At 37.7% G+C, this 15966-nt stretch overlaps 1 pseudogene; it reads left to right on the top strand.

Annotated features, from left to right (window-relative positions):
• The first annotated feature begins 13832 nt into the window (after positions 1-13832).
• Positions 13833-14747, top strand: LOC110200750 (olfactory receptor 5AN6-like; annotated as a pseudogene).
• Positions 14748-15966: the final 1219 nt, after the last annotated feature.

The following is a 15966-nucleotide window of genomic DNA, read 5'->3' as shown; positions in this document are numbered from 1 at the left end:
GAAGGATGAAGATTGAGAAAAGAGTATTAGATCATGACAAGGGGGATGGTTTCAGAAAAAAAGTAACATGGCAAGATATATATGAACTGATGCAAAGTGAAGTGGGAAGAACCAGGAGATCATTGTGCACAACACCAGCAACACCGTAACGATGATCAAACGTGAAGATGGTTATTCTGATCAATATAATGATCCAAGACAATTCCAAAGGACTCATGATGAAAAAATGCTATTCACCTCCAGAGAGCTGATTACTTTCAAGTGCAAACTGAAGTATAATTTTCTCACTTTTTTGCTTTTTTTGTAGTACAGAAATCTGTTTTGCATGATTTCACATATATAATTGATATCATTTTACTTGACTTCTCAGTGGATGTGGGAGGGGTGGGAGGGAGAAATTTTTTTTTTACATCAAATGGTTTTTTAAAATAATATTTTATTTTTCCCAATTGCATGTAAAAACTTTTTTATTTTTGAAATTTTGAATTCCAAATTCTCTCCCTCCTTCCTTTCCCTCTCCCTCCCTGAGTGGTAAGCAATTTGATATAGGTTATACATGTGCAGTCATGCAAAACCTATTTCCATATTAATCATATTGTGAAAGAAAACACGGACCAAAAATAAAACCATGAAAAAAATAAAGTGAAAAACAGTATGCTTTGATCTGCATCCAGACTTCATAAGTTCTTTCTCTGGAGGGGGATAGAATTTTTCATCATGAGTCCTCTGGAATTGTCTTGGATCATTGCATAGCTATGAATAGCTAAGTTGTTCACAGTTGTTCATCATGCAATATTACTGTTACTGTGTCCGATGTTCTGGTTCTGATCACTTCACTATGCATCAGTTCATGTAAGTCTTTCCAGATTTTTCTGAAATCATCCTGTTCATCATTTCTTATAGCACAATGGTGTTCCATCACAATCATATACCACAACTTGTCCAGTCATTCCCCAATCTGAAACTCAAAATTTAAAAAGAAAAAATGCTTTAATTAATTAATTAATTAAAAAAGAAATCATTGGTAATTTTGGAGTGAGCAGTTTCAGTTGAATGATGACGTCAGAAGTCAAACAGCAAAGAATTAAAAGCATGATAGGAAAAGGAGTGGAGGCACTGAATGTAGATGGCTTTTTCAAGCAAGTTTTCCATAAAAGGAAGATAATATATAAAATGGATAGATGAAGTGAGAGTTTTTGAAGATAGGGGAGACATCAGCATATTTTTAGGCAGCAGGGGAAAAGTCAGTATACAGGAAGAGATGAAAGATTAGTGACAGTGGGGAGGATAGATGAAATCATCTGCTAGAGAAAATGGGATGGGATTTGTGTATACAGAAGCATTTGCCTTGGCAAGGAGAAAGACCATCTCATCATGTGAGTCATGGATAAAGAAGAAAGTGGAGGAAGGTATCTGAGTAATATAAGATGAGGAGGAGGAGAGAAAAAAAGAACTTTTGTCAAATAGCTTCATTTTTTTCAATGAAATATGAGTCGTGGTTCTCACATCATGAGGTAAGGGAAGGAAGAGTCATGGGAGATTTGAGGAGGAATTTAAAAGTTTGGAAAAGCTGCTATGATGAGGGAGATAGTGAACTGATTAAGGAGGTCCCAATAAAGGTGCAGTTGATTTGATGCAACCTAAATTTGTAGTCAATCCAATCATCATGGTTTCCTGATTTTCTCCAGCTTCATTCAGCAGTATGTAAATAGGTGAAGTCAGTGGATGGTGGGGATAATCTAAGGTTTGTCTTGACAAGGCAAGATCAATAATAGGATAAGGGGGCAAGGGAGAAATAGCTGGATGAATCAGAAGAGACCTTGTAAGGTGGTGAGCTTAAGGTGGTTTGAAAGAAGATTGGGATTCTAATGTGCAGAAGTGTTTTCAAAGACATGGTAGGGTATGCACTATTATGTGAGTAGGAATGGTGTGTAGGTCAATTTAATTAAAAGAGAGAATGAAAAGAACTAATATGGAAGATATGTGGAAAGTTAGGGGATATCCTGAATATGGGGCCTTTAAATGCCAGGGTGAGAAATCTGTATTATATTCAAGGGACAAGTGGGAGCCACTGAAGAGTTTAGAGTAGGGAGTTACAAAACGTTTCTTGTCTCATTTTCTTCTCAACAGATCAATGGATATGGGAAGAAATGAGACTCCTGTAACTTTGCTCATCCTCCACGGAATCTCAGACTAACTAGAGCTGTGGGTCACCCTCTTCGTAACATTTTTGGGAATCTATTACTTTGACTTGGACATAGGCCTAATCCTCTTCATCAGAAGTGACTCCCATCTTCACTCCCCCATGTACTTCTTCCTCAGTTTCCTGTCCTTCATAGATATCTGCTGCTCTTCCTCTATTAATTTAAGAATAAACTCTGACTTCTTCCCAGAAGAAAAAAAGAGATTTCCTTTCTGGCCTGAGCTACTCAGTGTGTTATAATGACTTCGATGGGGCTCTCTCTTGCTGTTTCTAGGCTATAATGGCATATGACCACTATGCAGCCATCTGCAGCCCACTGAGGTACTCCACCATCAGGCATCTTCCCATCTGCGGGAAGTTGGTGGCTGGGGCCAATGTGACCGGGTGCCTCAGTAGCCTAGTTCAAACAGCAGCTGAGTTTCACCTCCATTTCTGTGGGCCCAATAAAATTAATCACTTTATCTGTGATGTGCCTCAGATCATAGCTCAATCCTGTTCCAACCCCTTCATCGCTCAAATAATAACATTTGGAGTAGTGGTTTGCATAGGATTGTTTTCCTTCCTCATTATCCTCATGTCTTATGGTTATGTCACAGTCACTAACCTGATAATTCCTTCAGTCAAGGAGAAGCCAGGTGTGAAGGTATAGAAAGACTATATATATATATATATATATACACACACACACATATATATATACATATATATACATATATACACATATATATACATATATATACATATACATACATATATACACACATATATACATATATATACATATATATACATATATATACATATATATACATATATATATACATATATACATATATATATATACATACATATATATATATAGTTAGTCTCAATCATAAATAGATGGTATCATGGAATCCCTTTGCATTGGAATAGTAGGCATGTGCCCCTGAGCTGGCTATGGGTGGTGAAGTCTAGTGAAGGGAGCATTGCTTTCTTTTGTATATTTTTATTGATATTTTTACTTTATATCATCATCAATCTTCATTATATCTTTCCTTTCTTCACTACTCAGAGGGCAATTCTTCTACATCAGGGTAGAATAAGCACCAGTCCTGAGCTGGCTATCAGTGCTAGACTCTAATGAAGGGAGAATTTGGAGGAAGAGAATAAAGAAGGATGATGACAAATGGAGAAAAAGGGTTGGGGAGAAAGTCAGGACCCAGGGGATGTGTCTTTGAGTAATATTCCTTGATTCTTAGCCTTGAGTAGTGATCAGAGCTATAACCAGTCAGGAAAACTGCAACCTTGATCCAGAGTGCCAACATTTAGAAGGCATAAAATGTTAAATGATGGCTTTAAAAATGTCTTTAAAATATGTCATATTTGCATGTTGATTGTACTAGCTCTCCCTCAGCAGCATAGGAACTCAATTCAGCACAGATTACCAGGAACCGATAGTTGAAACAGCTACCTACCAGGTGGAAAGCACTATTAGCAACGCTATATTTGTGTCCCTAGAATGACTCCCACTCTGGACTAACCATAATTATTTCTTCCACTACTTTGTTTTTCAGATTTTAATTTTTATAGAAGTTTTTGTCTTACATTGTCATCATCCCTGAATATCCTCTTTCTTACTCCATTACTCAGTGGGCAATTACAAACAAAAAATAATTAAGGAGGAGGAAGAAGAAAAAGGCAATTCAGCAAAACTCACTGATACACTCATTAATTCAATATCCAAAGCCCATAGTCCCCCACCAAAGGAGAGGTGAATGTATTCCATCTTTAGGGGAAAATTTGATTATTATAATTACACATCGTTCAATTCTCTCTCTCTCTCTCTCTCTCTCTCTCTCGTTCTTTGATTTTACGTGCTACTCACATGTAGTAGTTCAATGGATTAGACTCCACATACAGCTACTACCCCCCTAATTGTATGGGGGCATCATGATGGTGTAGGCATTAAGCAAGATGAGGACAAAGCCTTTCAGGTGTTCTTATACAGCAACTTCCGTCCTCCCCACACACTCAGACTGCTACTAACTTACTGCCTTATTAATTCTCCATGGGGCTCAAAGGCCCTCAAGGGGTATATTTTGACATTACCTCATGAATTACAAAAATGCAAAATCCCTCTCATTAATTAATTATCACCAAGCAATCACTTTAGTTTATAAAAACTGGAGAAGCAACTTGACTCATAAATTCTTTCTCCTCCCAATCTTAAACTCTGAACTCATAAGCTTAGAAAAACATAATGTCACAGCCCCCAACATTAATTAACAGTAACAGATTATACAAAGACATAGGTAAATATTTACACTATGTGTCAGCTTTGAACAAGGTCACAGCCAGAGCTCATCAGTGCTCTGGAAAGACGAGGTCACAGCCAGAACCACATCAGTGCTCTGGAAAGACAAGGTCACAGCCATCAGTGCCCTTAAAAGACAGAGGAGAAGAAGTTGCTGCCTAGAATTTCACTTACCAACACTGCAACTGCTGACTCCCCCAAAACACTGGAACCACAGTTCAACAAGTTAGTCTTCAGAATGTAATCTACACAGAATAAGAGTTTAATTAAAACTTGGTACATTTGAAGGCTATAAAGAATGAGAGACAGAATGGCATGCTAGATAGAGGAAAAGACTTGCAATCAGAAAGACCTGGATTCTAGTCTTCTTACATATAATACTTATGTGGCTCTGACCTAGTTATTTAACCTCTCAATGATCCAGGAAACTCCCTAATAGCTAGCATTTATATAGTATTTTAAGGTTTGCAAAACACTGTATTTCATTCAATGATTATAACAGGTGCCATTTAACAGATGAGGAAACTGAGGCAAAGATTATGACTTGAAATTCTTATTTGGAAGGAAAGTTACATTTACTTGACTCCATTTCTGGAATAACCGTTAAAGTCATTTCTCTTCCACTATCTCCTTAGATATTAAAAACAACAGTTAACTCTCAGACAAATGTTCTTCACTTTTTTGTGTGTGTCATGGTTCCCTGGGGTAGTCTGGTGAAATCTATAGATCTCTTTTCAGAATCACGTTTTAACTGCATAATACAAAATATGAAGAATTATAATGGAAACCTTACACATGGAAATATAGTAATTATTTAAAACAAACAAATTCATGGACATCAGGTTAAGGATGCCTGGTGGTTTGGTCTCTCACAACCTCTTCTTACATGACAGTTAACTCTTCCAGTGTGCTCAGGAAACAAGGTCTCTTAGTTCCTTCTTAGTGTCTCTCCCTTGGACTTCTTTAGCCATTGCAGTTAACTGACAGTACCTGAGATTGTATTCAGTCTCTCTTGAAGATATACTAAGAATATTTAAAGTCTCTAAGAGAGGGGCCATTAAAGTTTGGGTTACACATTCTTCTAGTCCTTGTATATGACGGTTTCCTACTTCATTCTGTATCAGTTTGTAGGTCTTCCCACACTTCTCTGAATTCTTCCTAGTCATGGCTTCTTATGGCATAGTAACACTCCATTGTCTACCTTATCTAGTCATTCCTCAGTCAATGGGTTTCTGTATTATTACCAATGATTTGCTTCCACAAAAAGTACTTCAATAAATATTTTGATCTTTTATCCTATTTTTGACATCTTGGGGCATATGCTTCACAGTGTGATTTCTAGGTCAAAGGTCATACACATTCCTTTGGGCCAATTCCTAGCTCTATCAGTAGCATATCAGTATGCCTATCTTTCCACAACCCTACCATCATGGACTGTGTTCATCTTTTGTATTCTTTGCCAATTTGCTGTGTGTCATGGTCCACTTTGACCATCTGATGAAGCTTATGAACATCTTAAAATAATGGTATGACTAAGTTCATATTTGAAGGAAATGCTAAATTTCAGTTAAAGGTTAATGAAAACAAGTATTTATTTTTCCCCATATAAATTCATAGTCTTCTTGAGATATACCCATAAAATCCACATCAGGAATATATGCTGTAACCAGAATTATGAAAGTTACCCGACCTGGTTTTCTATTTCTGTTTGCTAATGATGTCATAGCTTAAATAGAAAACCTCAATTTTGGCCCCAAAGAAGAAATATGAGGAGACACACCTTTGTGGAAGTTGGGATCTATAGATGTAGATTATAATGTTAGGTTTTTTTTTCAGCTTCCAGATTGTTTTTATTTTGTTTCTTTTTTTTTTTTCTTGACATATGGATAGCTTTCAGGGAAGGGATAGGAAGAGACACAGGATGGAATGTTGAAGATATAACAGTAAAATATCTCAATAAAATCTATATAAACTTCTAAATGGCCTTTTTATAATAATAATTAACATTTATATAGAACTTTAAGGCGTACAAAGTGCCTTACAAATATTATCTCCTTTGATCCTCACAACAACCCTGGGAAATAGGTGCTATTATTATTATTCACATTTTATAGATGAGGAAACTGAGTCATAAAGAGGTTAAATGATTTGGCCAGGGTCATACTAGTAAATGTCTGAGGCTTGATTTAAATTCAGTCTTCCTGACTTCAGCTTACTGCTCTATGCAATGTACCATCTAGAAGAGACTTTCTATGTCTTTAATTTATAGAAGTTTAAGCAGAAATGAATGTTTTACTTTGTCAAATGCTTTTTAGTCATACATTGAGTTAATTACATTTGGAATGTTTTTTTATATGACTATTAATTATTTTCCTCATGTTGAATGATCACTTCATCCCTAGTTTAATCCAACTTCAACAGAGTGAATAATTCTTTGGGCATATTCCTGAAGTCTTTTTTGCTAGGATTTTATTTAAATATATTGAAATGTATTGAGTAATATTTATTAGTGACACAAGTTAATACACCTCTCTATTTGTCATATCCTACTTTACATTTTGTGACCATATTTGTCTTATAAAAAGAATTTGATGATTTTTCTTCTTAATTTTTAAAGAATAACTTATGTGGCGTAAATATTAATTGTACTTTAAATCTTTAATAGAATTCACCTGTAAATCCATCTTTCCCAGATGTCCCCTTCCCATATTTGATAATTTATTTATAGTTAGTTCAATTCCTTTTTTTTTGAAAATTATGTTTTTCATCTGTTAATTTGGATTTGGTTAATTTTTAAAAAGTATTTGTCCATTAAAAATTCTCACTTATAATGCCATATATTTAGATTCCAATAGTTCTTTTATTTTTTCATTTCTTTTAATTCTTATTAACATATTTGTCCATATTAGCTAAAATTGTATCAGTTTTACTGTTTTTCATGAGAATATTCTTCAGTGAAATCCTTTATTTTTCATACCTTCCCCCCCAATACCTACACCCAAATCATCTCTTCCACTGCCTTTATCCTATTCTGTCCCCACTATCCTCACATATACTTGTTGAAAGAATAACAATTACTAACACTTCATTTTTCATCTATTGATGTTATAGTGATGCATAACTTTCCCCTCTATTTCTTACCTACTCTCTCCCAATTATTGCAACTTCTTATTCTGTTACTCCCTCCCACAAACGACATTAATTCACTTAAAGGGATCAGCAGACTTAATCCATAGAATATTAATTCAACTCTTCAAGCTTCCCTTTTCCTGGTTCTTTAAGTTCCCCTAAAAGCAGATGGATGGCCAGGGCAAATAATAATCAAATGCTATAATCAAATCCCCAAGGACAAGAGGCAGCAATAAAATAAGCAGACTGACATTGTAGGGATTATATCTTTGCCATATTCCTTTTTTTTCCCCCAAGGCATTTGGGGTTAAGTGACTTGCCCAGAGTCACACAGCTAGTAAGTGTTAAGTGTCTGGTCTGAGACTGGCTTTGAGCTCAGGTTCTCCTGACTCTATCCATTGCGATTTGCCATATTCTTTTTATCCTCATGTGCTTTAGTGTTGCCCATGCCAGGAGGGCTGCTAACTGTGTGACCTGGCCATGTCCTTTAATCTCTCTCAGATTCTCCATCTATAAAGTGCAGAAAATGACAGCACTCATTTCACAGGTGAAGGATTAGGGTGAAGATTAAATAACATAATAAATACAAAGTGATTTGCAAGCCTTAAAGCATTTTATAAGTGCTAGTTGTTATCACAATAACCATCATCTTTGTCATTATAATCTCAGGTCCTCTGACTCAAAATCCAATATTCTTTACATGATACCATGATGCCAGGCTCTCGGTTGAAATCTTATCTCTATTCTTCATCAGCTGGGCAATCTGAGGCATGAAACTTAACTACTCTGTGCGTCAGTTTCCTCCTCTGTAAAAGGAAGAGATTGAATTAAGTAGCCACTAAAGTCCCTTCTAGTTCTAAATCAGTGGTCTTAGGATACTGAGGGCACAGTGATTCACACATGACCTGGCTTGAAGTATCCTTAACCTGATCCTCATCAACTCAGTTTTAGAGCCCAAACATACCTCTTTCAGCTCAAAGAAATAACAACCGTGTAGAAACATCCTCCTTCCCCCAATTAATTAGATGTGGTATCTGTCCGAAGTTCAGTGGGAATTTGAGGAATCAATGTGGAGATTTCATCCCTGTTGAAAGCCACCCTGATGACTCAGGTCATAAAGTGAGATTTGGGGGAGTGTCAAGTTGTCTGCTTTGCCCATCTTACAAGTTGAACTTGTGAGTCAAACCTAAGCTACAGGGGGACTTGGTAGAGAGTAGGCCCTTGTTTGAAGATAATTTGTTTTTGGGAAAGTGTTCATTACTGATGGAAGTTTCCCTGGTACCAATGACTAGTGATTCAATAATTGAATTACCTGAGGAAATCCACCCTTGTTGTTTTCTTGATGCACAGAAATCTTTAGATTTCATTTTCAATTTTGAAAATTTTTTTTTTTGGCAGGAAGGTGGGCTGTTGGGACCCCTGAACATATCAGTAAGGGAAACTCCCTTTACAGATTAGTAGTTTGTCTATCACTTACAGCTAGGTGGCACAGTGAATAGAGTGCAGAATCTGGAGTCAGGAAGACATGAATTTAAGTTCTAGCCTTGGACACTTACTAGATGTGTGATCCTGGACAAGTTACAATCTTTGCCTCAGTTTCCTCATCTGTAAAATAGCACTTGTTGTAATGATTGAATGAAATAAAGTGTTTTGCAAACCTCAAAATACTATATAAATGCTGGCTATTAGGGAGTTTCCAAGATCATTGACAGGTTAAATAACTAGACTAGAGACACATAAGTATTGTATGTCAGAAGTTAGACTAAAACCCAGATCTTTCTGATTGCAAGTCTTTCCCTCTATAGATAGATAGATAGCCTTCAGATGTACTGAACCTATCCACAGTGCAACAGGCCACATGAGCACACAAGAAGTATTGCCTAATCAATGCAGACAATGATGGATTCTACCTGTGGAATCCAGGAAATACATTCAATGAGGACACTCTTTCCTTCCTCTTCTTTTCCTTCTTTGTCATTTTTATTTTTTAATTTTTTGGCTTTTTTTTTTGGCTTTTTTTGGTGAGGCAATCAGGGTTAAGTGACTTGCCCAAGGTCACACAGCTAGTAAGTATCAAGTGTCTGAGGTTGGATTTGAACTCAGGTCCTCCTGACTCTAAGGCTGGAGCTTTATCCACTGCACCATCTAGCTTCTCCCTTTATCATTTTTAACTGGAAGGAATTAGTTATACCAGTTAAGGGAAGAGAGAAAGGACAATGAGAGAGCAAAAGAGAAAGTTACTTCTCGATTTCACAAAGGTACAAAGCAGAAAGCTTCAGAGGTCCAGGATAAATTATCATGGTGTGGTGATAAGAGTGCTGGTCCATAAGACCTCAGTTCAAATACTTCCTGTGACACTTACAAGCCATGTTCTGATGGCCAAGTCATTTAACCTTTCCCAAGACTTAATTTCCTCATTTTGAAGGGGAGGAGGGAATAGAATAATCTATTAAACACCTACTGTGTGCCAGGCATTGTGCTAACTGCTTTACAAACATTATCTCATTTGATTCTTGCAATAATCCTGTGAAGTAGGTGCTATTATTATGCCCATTTTACAGTTGAGGAAACAGACAGACCGTGATGAAGTGACTTGCCTGTGGTCTTACAGCTAGTAAGTGCAGCTGGATTTTGAACCCAGATCTAATACATGTGACATCTATCTCATGAAAGGTATCATCATTCTGATGAAGAATTTTGAAGAATGGTAAATTATTATAGAAATGAATGCTGGTGATTTTGAATGAAGGATGTTTTTCCAATATAAAATATGATGTAACAGGTAGAGATGATTCTGAAACACATCAGACAAATGGAATTGACTTTTTCATTTGCCCTCAGCTATTCCTAGCATGCTCTGGTAGTCCACTAATGCTCATAAATGAGTAATTATATATAAGCAGTGTGTAATGTGGGCAGCAAGGTAGAGCAGTGGATAGAGTGCCTGGCTTGGAGGCAGGAAGACTTGAGTTCAAATACAGCCTGAGACACGTACTAGTTATGTGACCCCAGGCAAGTCATTTAGTGCTCTTTGCCTCAGTTTCCTCATCTGTAAAATGAGCTAGAGAAAGAAATGTCAAACCATTTCAGTGCCTTTGCCAAGAAAACCCCCAAAGGGGTCACAGAGAGCTGGACATGAGTGAAAATGACTAAACAACATCTAAATATGTAATATATGCTCATAACTACTACTAAGTCTTCCTTATGTTCCAATATGTTGAAGATCTTTGATTTCATCCAGGGGGAGATTTCCTTTACTGATACAAATCAAAGCCTTTCTAATCCTAGAAAATATTTTTAGTGTGTGATGGGTTGGAGAGAAATCAGCATATTATTGGCTTATGACTTGGTGATGAGGCTTGCCACTTAGCCAGGCTGGCTTCACACACATACTCCATCACGCAGCCTAGTCTGAAAGCCTGTCTGGCTTGACAGGACTGGCCAGAGATGATTCTCTGCTGATAGAGCCTTTGATAATCCAAGGTCCCCTCAATGCCATAATGAAGAATTTGAGCAGGACGCTTATAAAGGAAGTTCTCTTTAACTCCCCAATGACAAAACTCTTATTCACTCATTTACCTGTAGTTTAGAAAATTAAACAGATAGTGAGTCTATTACTTGTAGTTCAGGGCTTGTGAACCCTTGAATGCAACCAGTGGCAAGGACAAATGGTGCTGGATCTGGGATCAGAAGACCCAGGTTCAAATCCAGCCTCTACTACTCCCCTATATGTGGTCTCAGAGAAGTTACTTAAACCATCTTGGCCTCTGCTAATCTGTATAAAGAGGGTTTAGCAAAGGTAATGGCAAACCACTCTAGTATCTCTGCCAAAAAAAAAAAACCCAACAAAAACCCAAATGAGGTCACAGAGAGTTGGACACAATCAAAAAATCACTTAACACCACCACCACCACCACCACCACCACCACCACAATGAGGGTTGTGGACTGAGAGATCTCTAAAATCCCTTCCATTACTTAACTTTGCCAATTGCAACCCATAAGACTGTGTGTCTTTCTCCAGCTCATACCTTGGGTCTAATCTTACTTCCCAGAGATCGGAGATGGGGAACAGAGTGGGAAAATTCTCAGAGGGTTCTCAACAATGCCTGACTTTTCCATCAGGATTTTCTCTGGACATTCACCCTACAGGATTTTCCAGAAATGAAAGCATTCCCAGGAGAGGCTATTGTTGATTAGGTAAATAAACAAACAGGATCTGGTTAAGCATCTTTATGGCATGAGTCCTACTACAGTGCTTCCCAAAAAGAATGTTCATTTAGGAAGTGAGATGTAGTGGAAAGATCACTGGATTTGGAGTCAGGAGACCTGGCTCTGAATATTGGCTTTAGTACTTACTAGCTACATGATCTTGAGCAAGTCAGTTTCCTTTTCACTTCTTCAGTTTCTAATTTATACTCTGACAGAGTTGGATTAAGTGGACCCTAAGCAATTTCCCTGCTTTATACCTTTGATCTTATAATCTAAGACAGATTACTTCCTCTCTTGGGACCTCAGCTTCATCATCTGCTAAACGAATGGATCTATCATCTAGTATCAAATAAATACCTACCCTGTAGGCACTACGCTAGGTGCTAGGAATACAAATATAACAATGAGACAGTCTCTGCCCTAAAGGAGCTTATATTCTATTAGATGATGTTGACATCCCTTCTAGCTCTAAATCCCAAGGTTCCGATGTCAATGATGTTTCTTCCTTAGCCTGAAAGAGTTGTTCTCACATTGACCCATTTGAGAGACTTTAAAAAAATCAGAAAGGTCAATCAGTGTGATTGCCAAAGGGAATGAGACAAATGGGAATGAGGTAGGGTAGAACTGGAGGATATTTTAAAAATCTTCTGTTAAAGTAATTTCTAAAAGGAATACGGAATTAGAAAAGAAGAGTTCACAGTTGTCACAAGTAGCAAAAATTAAGGAATGGAAGGGATTTTAGAGATCACTCAGTCCACAACCCTCATTATGTTTTTGTTTTTCAGTTGTGTCCAACTCTCTGTGACCCCATTTGGGGTTTTCTTGGCAGAGATACTAGAGTGGTTTGACGTTACTTCCTCTAAAGAGACTCCCAAAGTCAACAGACACATGTGACGCATGTTACAAAGTACTTAAACATCTCATGATAAAGCAAATTCTCAGGTGACCCACAGGACAATTGGAAACAAAACAGTGCCCTGCTAGGACAGGCTCCACAGGAAGGAGGAGGATTCTGACCAAGGGGTCATTCCCAGAAGTATTTTATTGCCAGGGTAAAACATTCCTTTGCTCATGTCACCATAGTGAATATGAGTTTCTCATGTAGGCACTGGAGGGCACTCTTCATCTGCTTCTTTCTAGTCTCAGAGGCAAGAAGTCCTATTCACAGTCAAGAATCTTAACCACAGAGCTGCAAAAGATCAACGTCAGAGCTACAAAGGACCTTGGAAAATAGAAAGTTAGAATGAGAAAAGATGTTAGTTCATAAAACGTAAGACCTAAAAGGGACCTTACAGCCTAGAACATGGGATAGTAGAGCTGGGAAGCACTTCAGAAAACATTTAGTCCAGCCTTCTCATTTTAAAATTCAGGAAACTGAGCAAGGGATTTCCCTAATGTTCCATGATGAGTTCTGGAAAGGCTAGGATCACATGCTAAGTGTACTGAGTATCAGTCCAGTGCTTTTTCCATATTCTTCAGTGAGAGAAGTTAATATTTTCTACATTTGGTACAACTTTAGGCAAGTCACCCTCTTGGCCTCAGCTGCTTCATCTGTAAACTGATATGGGTTAGACTAGATGAATGCTAAGGCCTCTTCTAGTTTTAAATCTATCATTATCTACTCCTAATCCTATAACTGGGTTAGTATCAGAACTCATGTTTTTAGATCAAACATAAGAAGAAAATTTCCCCATTCCATTGGCTGCATTAGGCAGAAAACCATATCAAAAAGCCCATGTGCGAGTGTAGAGAGGAAGGAAATGGAATGCCTTGCAAGGAGGCCTGACTGCTGTATTAGTTTGATTGGAAGGAAGGGAATTAGTATGAATAAAACTGGCAATTTAAGAGAGATTCAAATTGTGGAGTGCTTGACTGCCAGGCTAAGGATTTTGTATTTTATCATAGAGGCAAGAAGAGGGCACTGACAATTTCTTGGTAGGAGAATGACCAAGTGAACTATTTTCTTCCTTCCCATTTTTCTCTCAACAGAGCAATGGATATGGGAAGAAATGAGACTTTTGTTAACATGTTTATCCTTCAAGGAATCTCAGACCAACCAGATCTGTGGGTTACCCTTTTTTTTTTTTAATATTCTTGGGAATCTGTCTCATGACTTTGACTTGGAACCTGGGCCTCATTATGCTCACCAGGAGTGACTCCCTCATGTATTTCTTCCTGAGTTTCCTGTCCTTCATAGACATCTACTACTCTTCCTCTATTAACCCAAGATTGTTCTCCAACTTCTTCCTGGAAAAAAAAGATTGATTTCCTGGCCTGTGCCTCCAGTATTTTGCTATGACCTGGATTGGAATGGCTGAGTGCCACCTCACGGCCATCATGTTGTATGGCTGCCAAGCGGCCATCTGCAGCCCACTGGGGTACTCTACCATCATGCCTCTGCCTATCTGTGAGAAGATGGTGGCTGGGACCTATGTGGCTGGATTGCTCAGTAGCCTAGTTCAAACAGCAGCTAGGTTCCATCTCCATTTCTGTGGGTCAAATGTTATTAAACATTTTTCTTTCTGTGATATGCCTCAGATCATAGCTCTATCCTGCTCCAACACCTTCATTAGTCAAATAGTGATGTTGATGGTTGTGGTTTGCTTCAGATGGTTTTCATTCTTCATTATCTTCATGTCTTATGGTTATATTATAGTCACTAACCTGAAAATGCCCTCCACCAAAGGAAGAGTGAAGGCCTTCATCACCTGTGCCTCCTACCTGACTGCTGCGACTCTCTTCTATGGCACTGCTCTTTGTGTGTATCTGTAGCCCAAATGTGGTCATTCCTGGTGCCTGGACAATGTTCTGTCTGTCTTCTATGTAATCTTCATCTCATGAACCCTCTCATCTCAGGAACAAAGAGATCAAAAATGTCCTGAAGAGGCTGAGGGGAAACTTTGACTGAATAATAATGCTCTCCTATGTCTTTGTTATCATTAATTTATAATAACCTTAATACTCATTTTGCAAGGTTTGCCCAAGATTTCATTGGTATAAGCAAGGCCCAATGTTGAAACTCCTTCCTCTGATGGACAGGGGCAGATCATCTATAACTTATATTCTCAAAGAGTGGCTTGTGGCACTGAGAAGCTAAGTAGTTTGTGTAGGGACACATGACTAATATGTGTTAGAGGCAGAATTTGAACCTAGATGTTCCTAATGTCCAGGCCAACCCTCCATCTTTTGCGTTATACTTTATTTTAATAATAATTCACAGAAATTTCAATGATGACTTCTGTGTCAGTAGGAGATTAAAATACCTCACGGATGGATTTTTCACTGGAAAAGCCATGGGTCAGTCATTAAGTGAGAGTGAGTGATAACAGATGCTGGGTATTGGACTGTTATCTTCAAAATTTACCTTAATAATAAAACTTTCCTATATCATCACCATTATTATGCATTAATAACAATAATAATACTTTACAAGAGTTCAGACCTGGGTTTTTATCTGTTAGGAAACATTTAGTGAGAAAACTTCTTCCACTCACCCAGACTGGCTATTTATCTATAAGTTGATACTTTAGAGAGTTGCCTGGGCCACAAAGAAGAAAAAAGTTTCCCATGCTTCTGCAGTTAGCATGCATCAAAGGCAGTACTTGAAACCAGGTATCCCTACTCTAATGATAGCTTCTTAACCTCTTAATCATACTATCTGGCTCTTCATAATAATTCAAATCATTATCAAGGATGATTTCAACGTGAGAAGTAGAATAAAAGAGATCACGGAAGACTCTGATAATTAGAAGAGGAGAACCAATCATTTAGGGGGAGTGAGGGATGCCAGAAGGACAATCTGAGTGTTGCTGCTCTCTTCAAAATGACCAAAATAAAGGAAGCATGCAGTTTACTGAGTAGATCCTCCACTGGTGGTTGGTAGAAATAATTGTTTTTGCAAGAATCATAAATTGCATGCAAATGCCATTGTATGACATCATTCAATAATAGCACAGATCTTTCGAAGTAACTCGCATCTATATGGAATTGTGTGCTTTTCAAAACAACAATCCTGAGAATCAGGTAATACACATATCTTTATTCATATTCAACAGATGAAGGAACTAAAGGTAGGAAGAGGAAAATAACTTGTTTATGGCCATGTAGATGATGGGCCACAGTAGGGA

The sequence above is a fragment of the Phascolarctos cinereus genome, unplaced genomic scaffold (genome assembly GCF_003287225.1).
Source record: "Phascolarctos cinereus isolate Bilbo 61053 unplaced genomic scaffold, phaCin_HiC Scaffold_9;HRSCAF=440, whole genome shotgun sequence".
NCBI lineage: Eukaryota > Metazoa > Chordata > Mammalia > Diprotodontia > Phascolarctidae > Phascolarctos > Phascolarctos cinereus.
This window is presented reverse-complemented; position numbering and strand designations above follow the sequence as displayed.